We start from the raw sequence: 24,577 nt of genomic DNA on the forward strand, positions 1-24,577 counted from the left end.
TCTATTCGTTTAAACAATTCACCCAGGCAACAGAATATTTTCCTCATATTTCCTACTCAACGTGAACTGTATCTGTAATAATGACAAAAAAATCGTAAAACTCGATGGAATTGGTTTAAAATATAAACTTCGAGCTGCACTGCCGACCGTAATTCACAGTCTGTTCGAGTGCAGGCGAAATCGACGGATTGAAAATAATTTATTGATTTTATCCCCGCGAGCGGTTTGTTTTATTCATCCGCGTGCCGCGCGTAAGGAGAGCTTTTGACGTCTCCCGGAAAGCATCGCGCGGGGCATTTGCTGCAGAGCAACGCGGAACAGTTACGTGACACTGTTACGTAATTAGGGTTTGCCGGCAACATTGTTGTTGTTTGCGTAAACACGTAGAACGTCGTGCGAAAGGGTACCGCCGCCGCGGGCCGGGCTCCCCGTGGTAATATCTCCAGGGCTCTCTGGTAAATTCGATACCCTCGGGTCGAAATTTTGGGAATTACATCCATAATTCATCCTTTTGAAATCTCGGCGGATCTGTGACAAGGTCGGTGCAGCGGTACACTGATATATTTCGTTGTCGTCCTCGTTGATCCCTTGTTTTCGTGATCGCCGCGGGAACGTCCGGCGCTATGAAGCGGCTTTAGTCTACATGGAGTTAAGAAGCTGAATTTCCGCAATGTATAAGCCGAATTTATAACAATAACGAAATTACCGACTATTTTGTGCGACGCGGCAGAGCCCAAAACACCAAACTTGAAACCTCGCTTTTTATTATTTATCTCGGAAACTAATAGATTCTCCAATTTTGTGTAAAGTTGATTGGGCTCGTTAGAAAATTGTATAAAGTTCTCGATTAGTTGCAACTTTTTGGGGGAGTTTGTAAGATCCTAAGTAAATCCTAGTAGACCCTAGTGGACCTTAATAAACTATCTAGCTTTAATAAAAACAATTCATTTGTTGCATTCCTAAGACTATAAAAAATCAGGTCGACAATATTCTACGCTGACCAATAAATGAATAAACAAATGCAACCTAAAAAAATATATTCATATAGCCTAAAGATGTATGTATACACCCCAGAAAAGTTTATTCGCATATCGTCAATACAGTTCCAGAAAAAAACTCATAAATATTGATGAAAATCCTTGTCATGCATATCTGACCGTAGACAATTTTTCCAATTGCACAATGATATGTATCGATTGGGAAAAACGCAACGTCGAAAAGAATAACCCATAATCACGTGTATTGATAGAAGCAATAAAAAAATCGACTGGTAATAGAAATGGGGGACGAGGACGGGATTAATTGAAACTTAGGGTCGTTCGTGGACGGCTGATTGGACTATGACGCGGTAATTTAGAATAAGGAAGGACGGCTCGGAATAAAAGATTTGATTGCACGTTTCGAGAAGGAGAAAGCGGATAGTCAGCGGATGATGATGGCGGTATGCGGTGTATGAAGAGGAACCGTCATGGGGACTCGCTGATGGGAAGCATGGAAATGGACAGGTGGGATTCTTCTACGGTGTTGATGAATTCAGTCATTTGTTACCGTCAGTTTGGACATGCCGGTGCCATAAAAATGCAATCGTCTAGTCCTGTGATCCCTGGCGGAACGTTCCTCATAAATTTTCTGGGCAGCCTCTTCAACCTTCTGAATTACCATAGTTTTGCCATAGGTCTCCCAAATTATTGTTAATTTATTTTGAAAAGTAGAAGATAATACAGTTCATTCATTCATGAATTAAATTGCCCATGAGCCATTCGAAAGGTTGCTAATATAAGAAAAATTTATTAGGAAATTTTGGACAATAAAGAAATTATAGGGGATATATTAAAAATAGATCACAGAAGAATTTCGAATGATTTCAGTAAAAACATTTTTTCTTGGATCAGCATCGAATTTTTCGTCGTCCCCGCGGCACGTGTTGTTGGCTGGTTCGTTACGGTACGAGCGGGCTATTATTCGTCATTAGAATGATTCGTAGTCACGGATTGTCTCCATCGGCCACGTAACTTTTCGATCCAGCAACCAGGCAACGTTTTAATTACGGCTCCTTCCTGAACAGGCAATTGTCGAGTCGTTTGCGACAAAGAAGGCACGAAATTACAAAGAACCGTGCGACGTATGCCAGAAGACACGTCATTCCTAAACATTCTCTTTTAATTGCCCGCGGGACGCAGTTGCTACTTTGTTTAATTGGAGTTCAGCCTCGCGACGTTCTCTCCTGTAATCTGCGATCGCGAGACGGACATGGAATCACGGTTTTACGAGCGGCCGGTAAGTTCGCAGTTGCGCATCCGGTTGCTTTTCGAACGCGACTTCGTTCGCGAGATGAACCGACGGCGACTTCAAACTTGAAGCACGTTTCGACAGTGTCCGATGTGTTTCAGGGTGTCCCCGATTCCGAACACTCACTTCCTTCCACCCAAAATCCTCGACCGAGCAAACTTGAAGGACTTCGGAGAGCACGTATACTTTTCGGGCGAATTACATTGTTTTACGAGCGGGCGTTTTAACATACTAGAACGTGCTCCCGTCGAAAGCTTGTTAAACTGGATTACATCCATCGGGCGAGTTCCCCGAAATCATTTTCTCTTGCCAAGCGGACGTTTTTCAGATTTTATGGTCGCTGTGGTCGGATCAATTCAAATCCTTACGCGGCGATTTTCTTTTACTGAGATTTAGCTGAGATTCACATTGAGATCGTTGTTTAAATTGGCTTAAATTTCCTCTTAGAGAATTGAAATTTGGACAGAAATTTTTCTAAAATACTAAAGATATTTAGATATTTATTTTTATTGACTATTATTATGGGTGAAAAAAAAACTGCAACAGATGTTGAATGAAATGTCACACAGTTCCATTTTATTTTGAATATACTTGATTAAAATAAAATACAAATTAAACTTTGTCACAGAAAATATAATCTTGCTGCGTTCTTAGGGTCTCGCTTGACCCAATTGTATTTTTATGTTTGAGGCCTACTAATTTCGTGACGTTTCCATTTTGACAGTTTTTTGTGCTGGAGAATGTGAAATTGATTAGGTTCTAACAGAAGAGTTAGCGAGTAATTTCTCCGCTGTCAAATAGCGGCAACCTTGTGTTTCGAAAGGTTGCAAGCCATGACGTCAGGTTAATCCGGAAGTGGCGTCAGTGACGCGTTCCGGGAAGTTACGTGGCCCGTCGAAACTGCGTTGCGTGAACGTGAATTGCGCCTTTTGACCTGTTCAGCTTTCACTGTGAGAGACATAAGCGAGCATCTACGCCGCGGATTCATTGCCAGTGACGTCAAGCTGGGATTATCATGTAACTGCTTTTTATAAATTTCCTCGCAGAAAACTATTGCCAGAAGAAACTCTCTTGGAATGTATATATCTGTACATCTTTAATCTACAAGAAACCATTTTTTAAAATTGCCTTTCTTTATTTATCGAACATTTCACGATCATAGAAACCTCTTCGACATGTGAGCTTTGAGAGTTTCAAGCTTCGCGCTACACGGTCTGCAAGTTTTTTAGTTTCGCGAAGGCAACCGCAAAATTTGGAGAGTACATTTTTCAAGGATTGTACGTTTGATTTACGACAACAAAAATCGATTTTTTGGACCTGTTACACGAGGATCCTCCCGTAACGGCCCGAATCGTAGCGTAACGCGTTTCACAATATTGCACGAGCCACTCTCTTCCACGTTGATCCCTCAGCCAGAGTGATTCTCCATGGACGACACGTCGGGCTTACGGTGCTGGACAACAGCAGCTGCTGCGTTCCGATCGCGAGAACAGATATGCGCTGTACACTTGAAAAATTCCGACACTAAAGTAAAATAACATTGAGCCTTCTGCAAAAATTAAATTTTATTATCTGCTACCCAACGGATGTACATGGCTCCTCTCCTCATACAAAATTCAGAGCGGCATGACGCAACATTTATTTCAAAGATCCCATCATTCTCCTGATGTTCTGCATCCAGAATTTAAGACAAAAATTGTAAAAAATGGAGCAATTCAAAAATAGTGCACTTAATGTCCGTTCATAGCCTTCATTAAAAATTAAATTGATAGTTATCGCCCCTCTAAATATCCCGTCAGGATGTTACATTTTTCGTCTTTTTCATTATAAAAATAAAATTGCCCACCTTCGTTTCAACCGTCCGATAATTCAATCTGTTCGAAGCCCAGAAAATTTCTCACGAATTGACTGAACCGATGAGATCAAGATTGGGTTGCCGGCGCATCGAATGTTTTGGAAATTAAAGGCGACGTGCAGCCGGTTAATGGACCCGATGCACACCGGAAAAGCGATCATCGACGAAATTCTTGCCGGCTACGTTCTCCACCCTCGTGTTTTCGCCAGCCGTTGAACCTCGGCCCACGATAAGAACCGAAACGCGATTTGTTCGACCGGAATTCGGCCCGGAATGCGCTGTTCATGAGTCTAGACGGCTACGTTCATGGGGTTATCTTAGCGTCGATGGAGCTTCCGGCTCCGTGAACATGAAATTCAAGTGACTATCTTTCGCGAATCCTTTATATCGATTCTCTTTCAGCGTCTCCTTCGATACCTGCCGAAGACACCTGACCGTCATGCCCGGACTCAAATTGTTTCAGTCGTCTTCCCAATTCTCGTCCCACGAAGCGGCTCCTCCAGAAACATCAAAAATAGAACAAAAAAACTACAAAATTTTTCACATATTTTTATGTGGACAGGTCAACGGTTAGGTTCTGCTTGTCGTCACCCCTTTGTTCGTTTAACCAATGCAATTTCGATGTTTCCTGGAATCCCCACCAAAACCGTAACGGAATTGGTCGCTTCGAAATGTGAGCCACGCCTCGCCACGCAACTAGTGAGACTCTGATCTTTACATTCATATCTTGAGACAGCGAGAGGTCACCGAACTCCAATTCGCGTCAATCAAAATGTAGACGTTCGTACGCTCGCCACGTCCTCGTTGCGCCTGAATACAAATGTTCCAAGGCCGTTTTAAGGTAATTAAAGGTCGCCTCGAAGCTCTACGAATCTGTGATCCTCGTTCGTGAGGCAGTTATTCCGATCGGAGTGCTTCTGAATCCTCAACCCCTCTGACCGGGCATTACACGATCTATTTATTTCTTGTTCGCGTTGCGCCGCCATTACCCATTTCCCCGTCTCATCGCGGCACAACCGAACCGTTCGAGCTGCTAATGCTAGGTGAGTCATCCGACAACACAAGCTTTCCCCATAGAAGACTAAATAAATAAAGCGTAGCAGGGGTGGTCAACAATACACAGGATAGCCAGACCTAATCCTACGAGGCTAATTCCGGCGTCCGCACACGGACAGCTCGAGGTCGATGCACCCGGGACAGATTGCTAAACTGCATGCAGCCCGATAAACAAAATTCCAGTTGCATCGGAGCGAAACCGAAAAAGGGCGCGCAACACGCGCGCGCGCTCCCGCTATCGCACGGCCTGTCCGCTCGTAACGATAATGTTAGTTCGCGACGGTAATTAGCCGTGGAATGGACTTCAGTGAATTCACTGAATTTAAGGTCTGATTATTTAAGGTCGCGTCAATGACACTGGTCATTAGCAATCACCGTCTTACACGTGTATCATTTAACATACAATAGAACGGAATTGTACATTTGTAATAAGTTGCGCAAGATTTTAACGCTGAAAGCTGTCGCACATCAGCTGTAGTTAGAGCCGGCTGAAAAGAATATGATTAATAGCTTTCGTTACGGTAGCCGCGTCGAGGATGAGCTTCGGGATCGAATAGGCGTGCGTTAACCATGAAGGAATGTTTTTTCATTCTGCCGGTGTTAGATGGTTCCTTTGATTCTATGCTTGTTGTTAATTAATTCAGTTTACGTGGTGCTAGCCACTGCGATTTTTGTATCGATAGGTACTACGCTCTGTTTCTTTCAAACTCTAATACGATTTTAAATTCAGAATTTTTATGAAAATTAGTCCTTCATATCATAAACGATTTGGTCTGATTTTATGGAATGTTTATAGGCACTAGTAATCACATTAATGTGGCGAATTTACTTTACCAGAAGCAATCAGATCTGACCACGTTATTACACATTTCAATATACTCAACCAAAAAATCAATACGAAAACCGTTAAAAAATTTAAGAAACGTTCACAAAAATTACAAAAGTGTTTCCAACTGATGATCACAGTTAGAGAACGTCGTTCACGTTCTCAAATAGAGAACAGTTCATCTCCTTTGGCGGTACGGAGAGCACACGAGAGAACTCTCAATATATTCACCCAAAAAATCAGTAGAAAAATTATTAAAAAATTCGAGACACACACCTGATCATGGATAAACTGTCAGAGAAAAATCCCAGACATCTAAATGTGTTTCTACCTAATAAATAGCCGAAGCAAAGTAGGATCGAGCTAGTTATGTGCTCGTGGCCTTTTTCGCGAGTCGGGCTCGGTATAGATGAAAATGGCGGTCGGTTTCGCGGACAGGAGCAATCCGGGAATCGGGTCTCGTCGCCGGGCCATTGACGGCCGATACTCCAATTACCGTTCCCGTTTCCACGGGGGCCGAGACCATAACGGTAATCCGACGGCCCCTTGATATTACGCGATCTCGGCGTTGCCGCGGTTGTGCCGGCTGTGGCCATACCACGCCGAAGAAAATACTTTCGCCTATATTTCACGTCCGACGGGCCGATAGGTGTGCCGTGACTATTCACGGTGACAGCCGTGACACCGCGATTACCGGGGCCCCGGCTTTGAGAACCGCGCTGATAACAGCCGCGATATCGTTCGGCGTTACACCGGGGACTTGCGTAACGGTGCACGGGGCCGACACCTAGCCTGCCAGGAATTACAGTTTCGATTATTCGACTGTATGCTTGTCGATCCGAACGCTAAGAACGCTGCTAAGACACGCCGACCTGCTGGCATTGGTTCCTCTCTTGCATCCCCAAGTTCGATCTCATCCACCGACGACTGTACTCATCATTTTTGGAATTCCATAGATCGTGCCTGGGGATTTTTTAATAGACCGACCCCTCAATAGCGTAATGTAATCATTTCGTCTTTATTCTGTAAAAGATTTGTAAGTCTCCATTCGACACAGCAGGATTTTTGTAAAGACAATCAATAGATTTCTGGGCAAAGTAAAAATTGTCCAAGTCGATTTCAGAAAGCGGAAATTCAGTGAAATATAAAACAGTATATTTTTAACAATTTTAACAAGTCAAAAATAATGGTCATCCAGTGAATAACGGCGTGTAATAAGATCTGTAAACGTGTAAACTCGAGTGAAAAGATCCGGAGACCAGTGTCAGTGGGACGTAATATTATGTAAACATAGTTTTCGCAGTCCCGACATCCGGGTTAGGGGCGTATCAAGGAAAACGCCTGTACCCGTCGAGCACCGGGGTACCGGTTCACTTAGCGATTTCGCCGTTTTATCGTTTCAGATAGTAGTACTAAACGTCAATCAGTGCCCGGAATGCCTAATACTCTATTCCATTCATGACGGGAAATGGCTGGTAATGTTAGTAAACATGGGAATGGGTCAGACGGTGACGTAACGCGTCGGCTGCACGCATTCCTCCTTAACTGGTCATAACTCCGGTGCACAAAGCCTGAACCTCTCTTGCATTCATGCGGCATAACCGCATTTTTTTTTCTCTTCTCTCTTCGCGTTTCCATGCCTATACCCGCAACGGCCAGGTTCCCAAGCTGTGTATTTACACACAATTAAACCGTCGATTTAGAAGAACAAGCATCGTGGATCGCGCTCGATCGCTCGAGCACGCCCAATAACATTGAACTTGAGAGAACCGAACCGCTCGAACTGTTTGCCAGACGTACCTTCTTCAGGTAAACACGTTACGTCATTGCAACTTTGCGTCAATCCTTACTTCTGATGGAAAACACCTCCTCGCGTTGCGCTCGCTTCCTCTTGCGTCCGAAGCTGAAATCGGTAAGCTACGAACATACATCGCTAAGTAATTTTCCCAAAAATACTGCGGACTAAAAATTTAATAAAAAATATAAAACAGTTCTTAACCTATCAGTCTGCTACACTAACTCATCGTTCACGGTGCAATTACAAAAAAGATTTCAAAGATTTGCTACGTATACGATGGTATCAAAAAGTATTTAGACACTTCTGATTTTCGAAAAATTATTGTCTTGTAAAACGAAGTCGTACGATAATAAAATTGAACTCATTTTAAAGCTTGGAACCTCTACTTTCATCAGCAATAATCATTAAAAAAATATAAAAATTTGTTCACTTTATTACCTGGCTCATAATGTCCTCGTTCCAGCTTCCTATTTTTAAGGAAATTCTTCATACAAGCATACTCTTCATTCAAGGTGCAATAACTAGTTGTAAATAGGATACTTCATTTTTCAAATCTACGTGTCACTCTTTACCGAAAAAATTTTAAACCTAAGAACTTGAGAAAAGCACTATATTCACTATTCAGCCTGCTGCCTCCTGCACAAGCAAGTTCTGACAAAGATAGACAGGCTAAACGAAAGTACACGTTTTGCCCTTTAAAACAAGCCTAGGAGCATCGCCGTTCGATTTTTCTTCGCGGAGCTACAACAACTGAAAGATCGCCGATCTTTCATCTCCGTGATTTCGGTCTTTGCAATGGAAAGTGCTCGAAAAGAAATCGGACCGACGAAATTTTCGATTTTTTCTTACGCCAGAACATGCGTCGAGGCTTGTTTGTTGACATTCGCGGGCCGGAACGGCGTTTCGACAACAATGACTGGCAAACAGCGAGCGATTCTTGTTCCGTTGCGCAACCAGTGCTCGCAGCTGCGCGGACTGCTCGGAGCGGCGATAATCCCGCGTTACCCGCCGCGCTAACGATACCGGCACCGGTTAGAATCGATACAGTTGCATCAGGATGCATCGGGGGTACGCAACGTTGCGCAACACGCCGCCTGCTGCAACTCATCTCGAGCGGCGCGGCAACGGAGCGAGATCGCGAAGACGTACGAGCGAGCGAATCCTCTCGGGCAAATCCGATCGACGCCGTGCTTCCTTTCCTCCTCCCGCGATCCGCACCACCAACGGGAACCGCGTAATCTGAAAATTGCTGCGCAGAGTCCTCGGGATGCAATTTCCAGGCGCCACACGCGAGCTCTTTTGCGTCACGGATATCAATCGTTCGAGGAAAACGGTAATTAACCGTCCCGGTGCGGGACTGCTGCGTGCATTAACTTGAACATGGTTTATTATTGTTCTTTTTGCGATGGTATCTCGATGTTGATCTTCGGACCATTTCTGGAGGGGCGAACATTGGTGCACGATCAATTTTCTTGGAAATATATTTCAGGAACGAAGAGCCGTCATGGTACCAATCGTGTATTAGGTACACAATTAAACTCGTTGCCCCTTCTTCGTGATTTTGTTGACTATCCAGATACAGTAAACGTTTTATAAATTTATATTTCACTATTTGGTTATTAAAAGTGAATGTAGACATTAACGCAGCCTGTAAACGTCACAATTTCAGTTTCTGTACGCTTCCTTCGCAGTAAATATAATTCTACAGGAATCAAAAAATTGCTGCACTTAAACTTTAATAACATAGACAACTGACCGGAATGGTACGCAGCAGAAACGGTCCTCAAGAATGAACCTCGGACTCCTTACAAAGGAGTTCCCAAAATAATTCCGCCATGAGAATTCCACGTGTCCAGGAGCGACCACGTACGGCACGTCGTGCGTTGCGTCATTATTACATTCCGAATTAGCAATCGAAATCGATTCCGGTTCACAGAGTCGCCGCCCAGATAAAGGGTTCCAGCGGCTAGATAAACGCGAACGCGACTCGTAAGAATGTCGTCCGGTTATTACCGTCGACCAGACTCGGCTTGTCGTAATAACGTCGACACGGGGCCCGCGATAAGATTTCCGGATGCAGCAAGACAAGACAACCCGGCCGCCGATTATACATTCGACGATCGGGTGAAAAAGCTGATATCGATGTCTAGCCGATACGGCTCGTTTATTGAGAAGGTGGGGAGGGAAGGGGGTTTCTCGTTCGAGACCGCCGCAATCATCGCTGGAACGCTCGCAATTTGACCAATATTACACAATGCCGCGCAACTGTGCTGGCCCGCGGCGGTCCCGCGACTTAAATGAGAAATTCTTGTCCACGACTCGGCATTCTCGTCGAAGTAACGCGCCGGGCATCAATCCACCATCTTGTAATATCTCGCCGGGCCCACGGATCGTAACGAGCTCGCCGGCCCTCCGGATCCATCGATCGTCGGCGATTCGATGATCCGGAGACACGCTCCGACGAGATGACGCGATCGGTTGGAAGCGGGAAAGCATCGGTTAGGATTGCAGTAAATGCGTCTTCCAACGCTCATTCTGAACGATGCACATTCCGCTGATTCGATGCACCGTGATTCACGCAATTGTTGAAACATCCTTCACGTCGGAAGAACTTTATTAACACTTCGAGCGCCACGTCGCGCTGAAATGGATGCCACAATTGTTCATACGGAAACTGGAGCTAGTTTTAGAATTTATGGCGTTAATAGTAACTAAAAAAAAGGAATAAGTATAAATTGGGTACAGCGATTTCGATTAGGCTTCGTAAACTTTTATTACATTAAATGAATTAATTTTGTTTCATGGAACTTCAAACGTGGGCTAAGCGACTTCAGCTTTTCTGCGAAGTTAGAATTAATCGTCTTTTTGTCTTGTTTTATATAACATATGTTTTGTTGATTACCGTGACCGTTGTATGAGTGTTGAGAGTTTCGTCGAAACTGGATAATACCGAGCTGCGAGCAGTTAAGCATAGTGAAAATTACAGTTTTTCACGTGTTTTTGGGCAACGACCGCGATTTTCATCATTTTTAATGTAATTAGAGGGTGACTTTGACGTGCCACGACGTGAACTTTGAGCTGACAGTGGCAGCCGGAAAATAGAGCGGTGATTAATTCTGTTTTAACTGCTCTTTTAGGAGCACTTCATCTTTTCGAACTGTCGTTTGTCGGTGAGGACTGCGTGGGTTCTGCGAGTTAGGACGCATAAAGTCGCGTTCCCACTTCTGAGGGTAAGCAATTTGCTCTTGTATTGTCCTGTCGGTAGTAGGGCGCGTTAAGGGTTACTGCCTTTTCATAGCTAGATGCTGAACTTCGGTAGATGAAGGTACTATATTCTCATTATTTTGTAATTAATTAGAGTCTGTTCGAGTTACGAAACAGTTCATGGTGGTCCAATTTACTCGTTCATGTCGAATAAAGATCCTTATATACACATATATACTCATATATATATGTATATATATAAATCTAATGTTTACGTGGTTTCTGATTTTATCTAGTAGATGGACTTGATTCTTTGACTTATTAAAAATGTAAAATGCAAACACGTTGATGTATTCGCTTCTATCCGAAAGCTTTCGACAGACCGTTGCGGTGGAGTTTGTCGTCGGTCGTTCTCGTTGAAAGTCACGAGGGTTCGATCGATCCACGATCATCGAATCAATAGGTCAACGCGGCGGCGACGTTCACGGGGCTAACGTTTACGCGACGGTTACGTCACCTCGTCCCGTTCTCGCGGCCGTCCTTTAACGGATCGGAGCTCTCTCGGTGCACTTTGATCGACGTCGAAGCCTCGAGCCGCCTACATTTCGCATTCCCTTGGAGAACTCGTCAAGGCGACGGCCGTCGATCCGTCAACGGGAGACAGCGTCGCTCCCCATTTCCGGCTAACAATAACAACCGCTCTGCGCTTCTATTTCGAACCCGTGCCCTGGACAGGCCCCGCAGAATCTCCGCAGAACTCTGAGCAAAACGTATCAGATGCGAATTTTATTTGGAAAATTTGCCACCACTTTGGAAAAGATCGACATCGAGTTTAAGGGAGACTACTTCTATTCGTGACCCTCCCTCTTCGGGGTTTGGAATTTTTTCTGGGGGAACAACAAGAGATTTCGAAATACTGTTCGTTGGATTTTATTCTTCGATCTTCGAGCTTTAACTTGATATTTTATCTTGTGCAGAATGTGTGTGGGAATTGTTTAGAAAATCATGGAAAAAGTGAAGCCTCCATTATATCATATTCTACCTTTTCGCTGAGAAGAATTGAAATTGATATGTGACTTCTGAATTCAAAATTTTTTTGAAATGTGCACACATTATATATCTAGTTCTAGGTAGTGTTTGAAGGTTACTTTGAACACCTTGATAACAATAGATAGCCACCCCCATCTCACATTGTACCTCTTTGATCCCAAGAACTGAAAGTAGTGTGTGATTTCCGAGTTCAGAAATGTATTTAAATACATGTGCATTGTGTGTAATGTCTCGGTTAATTTTCAGAGGGTACTTTGATCCTAGAACGTTCGCTTTACCTCTGATAACGGAGTAGAAACGTGCAAATTGTCATTCGAATCAGAAATAGAATGGTGAATTGCATCTTTAAAGACCACTTATGGACGAAGCCCAACGCTTCTCGGTTCAGGTTTGACGGCTTTATTCCCGGCACTATAATCAGACACGCTTTGGTATGCGACTAGAACGGGTCTGCATCGATCGCGGGACGATAAAGTACAGAGAGGAGATCAGAACGGGAGGCTAGACGATAGGCGGTCAATAGGATAGGCTGAATAAGAGGAAAACGGCTTCTCGGTGCATATTTTTAGCTCGTCACCGTGGTATCGTGGCCGATCAGGCGGCGTGCAGGATCGCCGCCAAGAAAACCGTCGGCTCGCAAAGGCCTTATGCGCATTTCGATACGTAACCGTCCCTACGTGCTACCTGTCTAGCGATGGCTGCGAGTTTATCCAGAAAAGACGCTCGAACCGTTCAAACAGTGACAAACGCGTTCAAATCTTCAGAAACGGGACCCAAACAATTTCACGTTTGCTGGAAACCATCAAAGTTTAAAGAAGTTCCGAAAAATCTACAAAGTTTGATTCAATTGCAACGGGTTTCATCATTATGCCTGTTGGAAATTGTTTGAACGAGCTGATTTTTAATTCTTTGTTTCATAAATCCTTCAGGAGAGGAAATCCTAAAGTTAAAAACCAAGTAACATTCGTATTTAGCTATGGGTACTCGAGTTGTCCTAATATATTCTACATAAAAATCATTTGACGCGTTCAAACAGCGACAAACCTACTGAAATTTGTTCGGACGAGGAAATGTTTTTCTAGAGCAAACCTCGGACAGCTAGAACAAAAGTCCTGCATGAAACTCAACGATGTTGGAGCTCGTTTGTTCACGTGTTTGAACACATTGTTCAAGTTTGACGGTGTTTGAACGCAATAAATTTCGCCATTGTCATACGTGAATGACAGAATCCTTTATCCAGATTTAAGAATGTAATGGGGGAATGAACCAAGTCAAACTTCATCAATCTAGTCTACACCTCTGACAGCGACAATAAAGACCAAACTGCCTATCGACCAACGTCTACCGTTGACGACGAAGCAATTAACAGTTATTCGGTTCGTTTCGTTCGTGAACGGGGCTCGACAGCGGCTCGTAGCGGCTCGTTTGGGACTGTTTGAGCGTGTCGTCGGTTCCCACCGAACTCGAGCCGAAAATCCTCGGAGACCCATCGCTATCTGTCTGTCGGCGATCCCGGTTATTTACGTGCCGGTACGCAGACCGGCCGCTGGCAGAGAAACGAACGCGACCTCTAGGCAGACGACGCGACTCGGCCGTGTTCGAGTACGCGCACAAGTACGTGCACGGCCGCTCCGAATCGTCGCGTAAAAACATGGAAGTAGGCCAGATAGTCGGCGAACCAGGCTCCCGTCTAGATATTGCGACGCAATAATTCACCGTAAACTTTCGACACGCGGGGACAAATTGCACGGAACCGAGCCGAGTCGAGCCGAGCCGACCAGCTGGCCAGCCATTACGTTCCTCATCGCGTTCGCCGCCTTTGTTACGCGAACACCGATCTTTCTTTCTCTCCAAACGTCTTTCGTTTTCCAAAAAATGCAACGGAACGATTTTCACAATCTGGACTTGTCTGGTTCATGCACCCTCTTCGTTGTTCACCCGAATTTTTAATAATTCTTTTCCCGTACGGTTATTACGCCGAGAGGGACTAAGAGTGTATGCGTTGCTTGGAAATACGTGGTGATCATTTTGGTAAAGTCGCTCCATTCACAGATTTCCCCCAATTTCCAGAAGTTGCCAGTTTTCAATAATACGTAAGACGCAACAGGTAATAGAAACGTGTTGCTAATTGGGACACTTACCTCTCCGAGAGTTTGGGAAGTGGAGACGTTCGGTGGTAAGGCATGTCGCGTCTCTTTGAAGGGAGCAGTACATCCGAGCGGTTATTAGGTTCGTTTGCAGAGTAAATTTCACCGTTGCCGCCGAGACGAGTACAATCCGCCGGGAATTTTATTGAATTCCATGCTCCGTCTATTGAGATCATCAGCTGGTAATAATCTCGCTATCTCGACTTATCGAAAGAGAGCCGCAGATGATAGTTTCGAGATCCAGGAGAACACGGAGAGAGAACCCGGATACTTAAAGCTATCCGAGCAGTCGTTCAATACCCGAGTTCAAAGATCCAGACTCCAATCCTGCCCGAACAAATCCTGCGGTCGATTCTTATCTGGTTGAAATTCGAACAGCAGGGTTCTCCGGCTAGACTTTCGCAAGAGAGCTGTCTACCTGTCAGAAATTCGACGGCCGGCATGATCTTCGAACTAAAGATCCGGATTCGTTACATCGAATTCATTTTAACGGGCCTGGTGCAAACTATGATCTTTATTGCCTTAAACTTCGCCGGCCAGTTTAGCAGAAATCCTGCTTCGATCTGGCAATTATTTCTGGTTCTTGCGTAACGTCGTAAAATAAGCGACAGGAATCGAATGGAAATTCGTTTCTTTCTTTCATAATCTCAGTATGATGAAAATCTATCCATACAAATTTTTTAATCCACTTCTAAGAGGCTGTCTGCCATGTCTGATCATTACACACTGTTTCTACTTTTCGTACTGAGGAGAGACTTTTAAAAATCATAGTTTGCAGAAACTGCAATTGTACCAGGAACAGGCTGTACAGCTAAGATCAGTTCTAAACGCTAATCAGTGGATTGAATGAATCCATTAAAAAATGAATAAACAATTTATCAGGAAGTCAAAATGACCCACTTCGAATCCTCCACTTTGCAGTTATTCAAATTCTGTTTTTAATTTTACGATAACGCTATGTAATATTAGCATTTTTCATTTACTGCTATTTCTGTCTCTTTTCTCTCATGAAATCTGCGACCTGCTAATATCTATTTGCGAAAAGCACACGGCAAAAAATCAGGATCCTCCGGACGCAGGAGATAGTTCCTAATTTTCGCCAGCGCTGGACGAAGTTTCGTCGCTGTCTTGTAAGAATTAAATTTGTGATGAGAGGCGAAGTTTCCCGAGAGGGGGAGAGAAAAAATTTCGGAAACTCGTGAATAGTTGCCGCGGGGAAAAAAAGAAAAGAAATCGCCCGGAGAATCCGGCGGTTCCTGTTAAGACCGCGATGAAATCGTTCCCCGAACTTCCCCGGGAAAGTTCGGATCTCCCATAGACGGGGCATCCCTCTACGATTTTAGGCATCGCCCTCGAAATATCCAAGCAACCGGAAACTTTAACTTTCCCGGCCGCAACTTTATCGAGCTTCGAGGCATTCCCTGTGTATTCCCTAGGAACCGTCTGATCAAAATTTTCGAACGTTCCACCAGTTAATCGGTCGGACAGCGTGAATCTCGTCTAATTCCTGGAAATTCCACCCGCACTCGCAATCGTTCGAAGATTAAGAACGGTTCTGAGAGTTCTATTATGAGCGTACGAGATGGATCGAACAAGAGGAAATTGTGATTTCTGGTCGACAATGGCCTTGATTCGTTGGTGGAGAACCTAAGGGAATCTCGGGAAGACTTGGGAATTTTTTTCTGAGAAACTGTTGAACATATCGATTCTAAATTTTGCACTCTTATCATTGAATGTTTACAGAACGTACAGTATTTTTTTAATAAAGAAATATTAATTTGGTTCTTAGTTATGGTCAATTTTTGGAGATCGTTTCGGACAGTTTTCTTACGAGCGCCGAAGAAAACTCGAATGAAATTAGGTGAACTTTTGAATTTTTTTCACAGGAACTACAAAACGTATCGACTTGAAACTTTACAGATCTGTTAACAGATGTTTCCAGAGTGTACAGTATTTTTCTAGAGCAAAAATATTGATACTGAGCTGAAGTAAAAAATTATTCAAAATAAACAGAATCGATTTTCTGCGAGTGGCACCAGAGGGACCCACTTTTGAAGGTGAAGAACAGAGATTGGACGGTTCAAGAGTCGCCGCAAATCAATGGCTTGCGTTTTTCCCGGGAAAATTCGAAATAACAGAATCGTAACTGGTTGCGCAAGCGGAATGGGTCGCGGTCTCGTGAGGGGGACGCCGAAATTTCCGCGGGCCTCTGTCACCGCGAAACCCGAGGTCGTTCCTGTTAATTAAATTTAATTGATCATCGCGCTGGCGCCACGGGGTTTCAACATTCCTGCGTATCAAAGGAAGCCGAGCCGAGCCGTGCCAAGACGCGTCGTTAATCTATTCCCTGACCGCGTAAGAATGCTCGGCGACGGCGAACGTATAAATTTTTCTAACGGGGACGAGATTCGAGGAAAATCGTACACTTGAATACCGATGTCACGTGGCTCGAGTGTGGATTCCTTGTTCCCGATGCTGACGCTAGAGAATGTAGGCTATCGTTCGAGCCCCCGCGACTTATGTGTGTTTCTGGCAAATACACGCCTACGCGTTCGGGAAACTCGACGATTTATCACATGAAGATTGGTCATTTTCTCTCCTACGGATTCTTGGAGACTAGGAACCTCTGGTTGATGACTCTCTTTGTAAATTGCGCTAGGGAATTTTCGTTTCACCTCAAAGCATGGCTATAATCACTGAAAATGTGAAAATGTCTGAAAGATTCAGTCGTTAAAATTAATGACAACAGATCTAATTTTGTATTTCAGGAAATTCTTCAGTTTTGTAGTAAATAGGATGTAAATTGCAGGTCTAAATATAAATATAGGTCAAAAGTTCATTTTTATTTCACGTTTTAAGATAAAACCTTTGTCCCGCGAAAATAAGATTTACCTTTTACCCTCTTAGCGCAATAAAATAAATTAGAACCTTTATTTCACGGGATCGTGCCCTTTATTTTGGTGCAGCATGTGCATCCAGCGCACCGCAAGAAGAAAGAAGCTGCAGGAGGCGCATAAAGTAACGAAACAAGTAAAGCGACTTAAAAGAAACACATCTTTTTATTTTTTCCACTGGAACCGCCGCCTCGTTGTGCCAAAAAATAAAGATTAACAACAGAGCATCCTTTGTTGGATTTATTTCCCCGGAAGGAAAGAAAGAATCATCATAGCCGAGAGACTTCACGCAAAATAAAAATTGTTTTTCATTTTTAGGACTGTGGGACCCTACAAAAAAATTCTCTTTCTTTAATAGTGTCCGTAAGTTGAAAGTAGCATATAGGTATTCTTAGGTTTAATCTCTTCACGATTTGAAATGTCACTAAACCATTTTTAAGAAACAGAAGATATATGTCCGATATATGTCCGTGGGTAGACCCGTGTTTTGGACAAATATCGAGTAAACACTGTACCCCGTTTCTTCGCAAGGACAAATATTTTTCTCGTGAAGTAATGTTCTATATCCTATTTTACAACGAACCCTTTGGACAAGCCAAAATATTTAACAACACGTGAAGTACATGAAAATATGCATGGTCCAACAGCGCAAGATTCAAGTACTCGAGTGGTGGTGTTTAGGTTATCCAGGGTTGAACGAAAGCTCTTCGAGAAAGAGAGAGCCGCAGGTGTTTCCCGGGCCGTCGGTGGTCCTAATTAAGGTTCTACGATGATTTAATCGCATCCGAAAGGTATCGCAGCGCGAGGATCTCAGCCCCATTCTCCCGAACGGGCAGATGTTCGAGGAGTTCCCTCGAAATTGGCCAACGAGCAGACACCGTGCGTAATGTATTCAAATTCCCCGCGGAGATATGCCGCGAGGGAATGCAAAATTCGCCTCGGAAAACACGTGGAAAAACAACAAGCCGAACCCGCGCGGCGCGGCGGCTTGCGTAATGAGCGAGCGCGTGCGACGAGCCGCGCGGAATCGCGCGAGCGCCACGGAAATTAACAGGGAGCGCGAGAAACTGTTCAAGGCTTTGTTCCGGCGAACCGGGTGACACTTTAACCCACTTTCTTTGGAGACGTTGCTCCACCGACGACGACGAAATCGATTTTTCGTGCGCCGGGAACGACGAGAACGACGACGATCCGACACCGATTACAACCCCGACCGGCTCGTTGCATTGCATCGCAACGGATTCCGCAACGAACGCGATCGCGGCCGTAGATCATCCGCGGTAGAAATCGGCCGCGATGATAGAAATCGAACGCTGTGCTTCCTCGCTCGAAACCTACTCTCAGACAACTCGTTCGCCAGCGACTACGGAGGAAGGGATGATAATCTCGGTTTTATATCTCTTCCGAATATTATGTTCGCCTCACTAAAATTATTACAAGAGGGATTTTTTGATTGAAACCCTGCTTGTCGTGACTGATGCAGAGAATTTTTATTTTTCGTGAAATATTGTACGACTGCGAATGTAGAAATAACGAAAACTCAAGGATGTGGATATATTATTTTCAACTGTGTAGAATTTAAGGGAGGGAAGAGTACTTGCAATCGATGTAGAAAATTTTTATTTTACACAAAGATCCGCATTACCGTTTTCTATACCGTAGACATTTTCTAGGTTGGATATACGGAGGACACTGGATCGGATCGAATAATTTGCGGCAGGGGTGACAAAATCGCGCGTCTCCCGGTCGACTTCCTCTCGCAAACGAGAATTTGCAACGGCGTTCCCTCTCGCGGATCTCGCATTCGAATCGAGGTCCCGTCATCGTTGACCCAGTATACGAGCAGGAAGACTCGACTGGATCTCCGTGGAAACGGCTCGCAGCGATCCTAAGCGCGCCTAGGTGATCCGACGAGTGTCCTTAGCGCGCATTAGCGTCGACGTAATTCGCAATCGGATTGCTCCGCTAATGGCGCAAACGTTTCTCTGAAAAGGCAACAGAGAAGGCAATTGACACGTGTAAACAGCGGCTCCGCTCTGCTCTGAACTGCTCCGCTCCGTTCAGCTTCGCACTGGTCCTGCTCGGTGAATTCAAACGTGGCGGACGAATCTCCCCGACACAAAGTGCTAATTACCGGTGTGACGCGGCTGGACGCAACGGTGTCTTCGCTCGAGTCGGTGTCACGACTCGTTTTATATTCCGCGAGAATTCGCGGGGACTCCCGCGAAAGATCCCATAAATCTCCTCCCGCGGATCGCAGAAGTATGCAAAGCACGGCCGCCCAAGGCCCTCGAAACGATGGGACGAGTGTCCGAAAGGTAATCCCTTGATACACTTGCAGAGTCTGCAGACTGATTCGCGGAGGGGATCAGGAAGTTCCCGAACAAATTGTCCCCGTACCAGGCATTTTCCTGACCTTTTTCTGAAAAGCGATTTTTAGAGTCCGACATTAACGCTAAACCTAGCAAACATTAATCTGGTAAATATTGCCTTATAAAAATGGCAAGTTTATTCAGATTGTCCGTAATTTTCAATATAATAAATGCTTGGACAAGGACATTTATTCTACTGTTTTCCATAAATGAATTTTTCTAGTTTCAATAATTGTAACATATAAAACCGGTCATTCTGACCGTGGTAGGCTTAGTGTTAAACATACCGACGTATCGACATCTCTCTGCATAGTTAGTGCACAATTTTGCGTAGGATCGAAATGTGGTATATATTAGATGTGTGCAAAAATTTTAGTCTTTCCGAAATATTTTCATATCTGTACATGCTGCGCATTGAATATTACCTGTCAAAAATGAAGTTATTCTCATGTTCACATTGTTTACAGTATGTTATCACATCGATGTTACAGAAAAAATTGCGCTAAACGAAGGTTCTAACCAGTACAAGTTATCGCGGAATTTATGCGCTAATGACAGAAATGAGAATAATGTTCAAGTGGAAATTGTGCAAACGTTGAGAGCATTCAGAATGGCGCCGAAAACTTTTATTTTGCATAAATATCCGGTCATTAAACCGATTTCGTGTAGTCGTAACAAAAATGAATAGCTGCAATCTTTCTGAAGATTAAAAGACTATCAAAAATTGCGATATCGTCACCAAAGAAAAAAACAATCTTCTAGAAAAACTTTCTCCCAGAAATTAAGTATAAAGCCACAGAAAAGGATCATATCGAACAGGCCTAAAGGATACCAACTCGTTCCTCGGGTCAGGGATCGACCCGTCCCGATCTTGTCCCGGTGATTAATTAATCAAGACTGCAAATGTCAACGGGAGCGAGGAAGAGGATTCTCTCGCGAGTATGGCAATAACAGAGCGAGCGCATCCGCCTCGTCGAGGACCGCCGGTTCTCTGGAATCTGGCAGGAAAGTCTAGAAGTTTGGCGAGGAGAGAGGAGAGGAGAGGAGAGGAGTGGAGAGGCGAGGGACGGTGAGAGGAGAAGAGAACGGGCGATTCCGCATCGCGAGCCGCGGACGCGAATTTCACACAAAACCTAAGGCTGCATATAGAAACGCAGACACAGTGGCCTAGACAAGTAGGTCGCGGCGCAGTTCTCGCGGCGCGAGCTCGCGTGCGCGAGACCGCGACGCCAGTGTCCGTGTGCGCAGCAGTTAGGCGAGCGGACAAGGAGCGGAGCGTGTCGGTGCCGGTGTGATCAAGCACCAACACACCGGCAAACCTGGACAGGTATACCTACGGTATTACATAAACTGGATGCCGAGCTAACAGCTCTGCTTCTACAGGGGGATACAAAACGGGTCCATCCCCACTTTCGAACCCCTGAACATAGCAATTGATGCTAACTTACCCTTCTCTGCGTGTTACTTGGTAACTTTTCGATTGCTAGTTTCTACATGTATAATTGCATATTATGGAATAGGAGAGTTACCGAGGATGCGGAGCTTTATGACGGGTTTCAAGGTCGTTGATGTTCAGGAGACCTTGACGATTTATTTACTAGAAGTCTGTCAATAGATTTTTCAATAAACACCCTTGGTGACCGAATTCGAAAGAGACTCGATTGCTTGTGACAAGATTGATTTTCTAGTAGTTATTCTTAAATTTAAAGCACCATTTGCTGTAATAAAGACGTAACCTTATTCTGTAATTTATTTTACAGCTGTAATGAATTCAGTACACACATACAGTTGTACTGTATTGTTTGCTTACATTGTATTCTAAAGTATCGAAATAACCTGGGAAATAAAGTGTTAATTTGTACAGGGTGTTACAACCTGACAGGGTCGAATCTACATTATTGAATAGAAAGTATAGAATACAATTTTAATTAAAAATCTTTGCGGTTCAAACAAAACTGCGTTTGAAAATTCGTGGGGCTCGCCCGCACAGTAATCGAGGAGTAGTATCGGTCGGTCATGACCAGACGCGACAGACAATTCCTATGCAATAGCACGAGCGTTCGACGAATTTTCAGATTCGATTTTCTCGGAAACAAAGCTGCGTACAGCAAAATTTCATTCTACGTTTTTTGTTTATTCTATCGTGTAGATCCACCTCCTCCCTTTGATTTTACCATCGTGGCCGACACGCGTTGCACAATTACAGATTCGTATTTTATCATGGAGAGGGACGTTTCATCTTCAATAATTTCATTTCTTTTACATTTCAATCGTGAACGTTGGACTAAACCTACCGAATTCCAAGATACTTGAAACAAATCCCAGCGACTAGCAAAGCAATTTTAGTCGATCTCCAAGTACCTGCCATTCGCAGGCAACATTGTGGCTGCAAAACGCTACAAAATCGTCCCATCGGCACGGGTCAAGATGGCCGCGGGGACATCGTGAGAAGATCCCGACCCTTCCACGGTCCTCGTGACAGTCCAGCCGCTACTTCGAAAGTAAATTGCAGCTAAACGTTCCGTCTCTCGAAATCCTGTTGGCCGATCGAACGGAAAATCGGGTCTCGCTGCACGAGACTGTGACCCGGTTCACCTAAAAAACAACCTGCCAACCTGATCGCTAACAATTCAAAATTGAATTTAAAGATTTCTAGTAGTACTGGCATTAAAGCTGTGGGGGTTCCGAGCGAAACAGCCTGATGTTCCGATGCTCCTTCTTCTAGATAAGCGATTTAGCAGCCCTAGTTTCGATTTATCTCGGGTATCAGGTGTAGGAACGAGCCTAAGCGGGTCGCGGCTGACCGGAAGAGGGTCCGCGTTCCGATCGCGTGGCGTTCCTTTGTTCGGCTCGCGTGGAGGACGCTCAGCCGGGCATCGCGGCTAAACAACAATTAAACTACAGTTAGCAGCGCGCCGGATTCCGGGGAATCTGGAACGCGACTGTAAAAAGCAAAGTAAGCGGCGGTGTGTTTCTCTCTCAATCTCTCTTTCTCTCTCTCCCTCTCTCTCTCTCTCTCTCTCTCTCTCTCTCTCTCTCTTTTCCTCTAGCCCCTGAACCGCGGAGTCCCGGTCGCGTCTCCTTTCCCGATCCTCTCCTCCCTTTCTCTTTTTCCCTCTCCGGACGACAACGTGTTCCTCGGTTGCCGATTCCAGGTTGTAACGGCGACGCTCGTCACGGCGAAACGGAATCCCCTACCCTCGCGAAAGAGGAAACAGAGGCCGGAAAAATCGTGCAAGAACGCAATCACGAGGAACGTTCGCAAAGAATTGCGTCGTGTTTCGTGTCCCACCTGTACAGCCGCCCGAGACAAAAATTTCTGTCTTTACATGTAGGAAATGTACTGCTGTTTTTGTTATTGTAGGTAAGCCTTCGCAGTGGGGGCTGATTTTAACTGTGGAATTCAATGGTTTTATCAAGAGGCGAAATCGAAGGTATTTCTTCATACTGTAGGTCGTGCAGTGTAATACATTCGGCGAAGGTTACCGACGGAGATGATTCTACATATAGATATAAGGAAAAATGAGAAATGAATTTTATTTATACGTGGCTTCGTTTTCGAGAAAATTCAGTTTCATCATCCGAGCATCAGTTCACGGAGGAAGTAGAAACGGTAAGCCATGAACAGACGCGTTAAGACGTTCCCCTATTCAATAGCGCGCGTACCTTATGAACTTCGAAACTCGTTTGTCATGGAAACGGTACCTCTTATCAACAAATTTCATTATAAACTTTCCACTTATTTTCTCGTGCAGTGCCACCCCCTCTGTCATTACACCATAAACGCTGGAGCTTGAAATTTTCAATCTTTCTCATAACCACCGCTTCACATTTCCAATCTTTTTCGTAGACGAGACTACAAATTTGCAATCTCTGTCATATCAAGCGCTCCAAATTTTCAACCTCTTTCATACGTAGCGCTTTAAATTCTCAATCTTTCTCATACCTACACAGGGCATCAAATTGTCGGTCTTTCTCGTACGTAACGCTCCAAACTTTCCATACTTTTCAGAATTCTCAATTTCTTCGACGTCCAGCGCTCCAAATTTTCAAGCGTGATCCATTGAGCAAAGCCCTGAGCTGGCGAGGGCAGATAACGAAGAGAGGAACTAAGTAGAATAGGTGGCAACGCGTTCTAGCATAGCTGGCGCTCCAAAATTTCAATCGTGATCCATCGAGCAAATCCCTAAGCTGATGGGGGCAGATGACGAAGAGGGGAAGCGAGCAAAGTAGCACGTCTCGTCCCCTAGGAGGGGGTTCTGGAAGAGGGGAATTTCTCCAGGAGCAGTCCCCTATCCGTATCCGAGAGCGGCGCGCTTTCTTCGTGGCGGCTCGGTGCTGCAATTTTGCGCAATGCAGTCTGGTGTGCTCTCCTCGGCGGCTCTCTCGGCGAGCCTCTCGACGACCTGGTCTCCGGCGAGGCGAGGCGAGGCGAGGCGAGGCGAGGTGACGCGAGGCGAAGCGGCGAGACGAGACGATGCGATGGTCGATTCAGGGGGATCCAGTCGGCGTTCACCGTTGGAGGATCGGATCGGGACGGGAAAGGTGGGAGGAGGATTTGTTTGTAAACAGAGAGTTCGCCAAGCCAAGCCGAGCCCGAGTCAAGTCGCAGATCGGCGTGGAGGTGGGAACACGGTTAGGCTGACCAGGGAGAGCTGGAAGGACGCCGGGACGGGGCCAAGGGGGGAGACTTTCTCCCTCCGACGGGGTTACGTAACCTCGTCGCGCGCCTGTCGGCCGTCTGAGCGTTGCGGGAACGACCTACTTGACCCACTGTCCCTATGCGCGGCCTCGCGGATCCGAGCGGATCCGAGCGGATCGGGGATCGCCGGATCGGGTCGCGACTAACGCTTGCTTGCTTGCCTGCCTGCTAACTTGCTTGCTTGCTTGCTTGCTAGCTCGCTTGCTGGCTGATGCACTCGACCCACTCACGGCCAAACCGGAACAACGAGGGTCGTAGCGATCGTCGATGAACGACGACGCGCACAAGACTGTGGGGCTGCCTGGCCCTGCTTGGCTCTAATTTTCACGCCCCTGATCCCTTATTTTCTGCGATTTTTGAAAAATCTGAGCCACAGGATCTTCC

The 24,577-nt window shown here is 45.1% G+C and overlaps 1 protein-coding gene and 1 long non-coding RNA gene across 2 annotated transcripts in view; one reads left to right on the forward strand and one right to left on the reverse strand.

Moving 5' to 3' along the window:
- The window catches only part of Pdk1 (Phosphoinositide-dependent kinase 1), a 744,020-nt gene that overhangs the window by 504,987 nt on the left and 214,456 nt on the right, over window positions 1-24,577 (forward strand). The window lies entirely within an intron of this gene.
- LOC143356929 (uncharacterized) lies at window positions 7,084-8,341 on the reverse strand. The gene is made up of 3 exons (XR_013082747.1): window positions 8,263-8,341; window positions 7,827-7,943; window positions 7,084-7,694 (listed from the first exon to the last, which is right to left on the reverse strand). It is a non-coding gene; the product is annotated as an uncharacterized LOC143356929 (long non-coding RNA).

Source organism: Halictus rubicundus, chromosome 9, assembly GCF_050948215.1.
Source record: "Halictus rubicundus isolate RS-2024b chromosome 9, iyHalRubi1_principal, whole genome shotgun sequence".
Lineage (NCBI taxonomy): Eukaryota > Metazoa > Arthropoda > Insecta > Hymenoptera > Halictidae > Halictus > Halictus rubicundus.